This window comes from Anneissia japonica, unplaced genomic scaffold (genome assembly GCF_011630105.1).
Source record: "Anneissia japonica isolate Jap-2015-1 unplaced genomic scaffold, ASM1163010v1 scaffold493_len2256704_cov171, whole genome shotgun sequence".
In the NCBI taxonomy this organism is placed as follows: domain Eukaryota; kingdom Metazoa; phylum Echinodermata; class Crinoidea; order Comatulida; family Comatulidae; genus Anneissia; species Anneissia japonica.
The window spans coordinates 1,534,771-1,535,818 of NW_022727062.1; positions in this window are offsets into that span (position 1 = coordinate 1,534,771).

Genomic DNA, 1,048 nt, shown 5'->3' on the forward strand with positions numbered 1-1,048 from the left:
CTACCGCGCTGCGCAGCGCTGCACTGGGTAATAAAAAGAATATACAACCGTTAGTTGGCGTCCTACACAGGCATGACGTTTTTACGAACGGGACTTTGCTCTCTTGTTCTATTTATACTCTTTGATGAAGCTAGCTAGCGATGATCGGACCATCGGACTTAAGCCAATGAACTAGCTGTCTTGGCAGTTCCGGTGTCCCGTTTCAAGTTTTGAATTCACAAACGAAGCGCCCATTCTAGTGCCGTCGTCTTGTAGCGAGTGTAAAGGAAGGAAGATTCATAGGCCTAAGAAAATTTGCCAAGTCACAGTGAAGTAAAAGTAAGTAATTTATACTTGTGTATGACTGGTGTTGAATTCCCCAACTATACTACTGTGCTAGGCCTAATTCGCGGCCAAAACCATTGCATTCCCTGGGCCTAGGCCTAGATACGGGGATACGTAGGCCTAGGATGCCTTCTTGTTTAAGTGCATGCTGGCCTAGTTTCTTGAACTAGCGTTGGATCGCCAGTTAACTCTCTGGCTAGGGGCATAAGCCAAGGCATATCCTACGTTTTTGTCTTATTATATTTTTCGCCGGTGTATAGGCTAGGCCCTGTCTACCTAACTAATGTCATTGTGTATAGCCTAGCCTAGACTTTGTGATGTAACTTCAGTATAGGGGACCTGGCTGGCAAGCCCTTCCCACCCCCAAGCCTAGGGGGCCTAGGCTGTCCATATATGAATCCACATATACACCAGAACATAATATCATTGTCAAAATATTGAATTCCCACATGATGGAGTGCATTACAATTCAAAGCTGTTTTCTGTTTCTCAAGCATAAAATACTACACTTTATTTAATGGAAGTGGTTATATTTACGTCGTCGTAAACAAATCAGTAAACGATATATTTACGTAAATGAAACAACGCATGCACATTCATACTTTAACAAACTTGCATTTTCAGCACTCAATATTATTAGCGTGGCCTCCCATGGCCGCTTTGATTCCCCCAAGTTCAGTATGGCACTTTAAATTAATTTATAATTTTGTTTTTTATTTTTTAT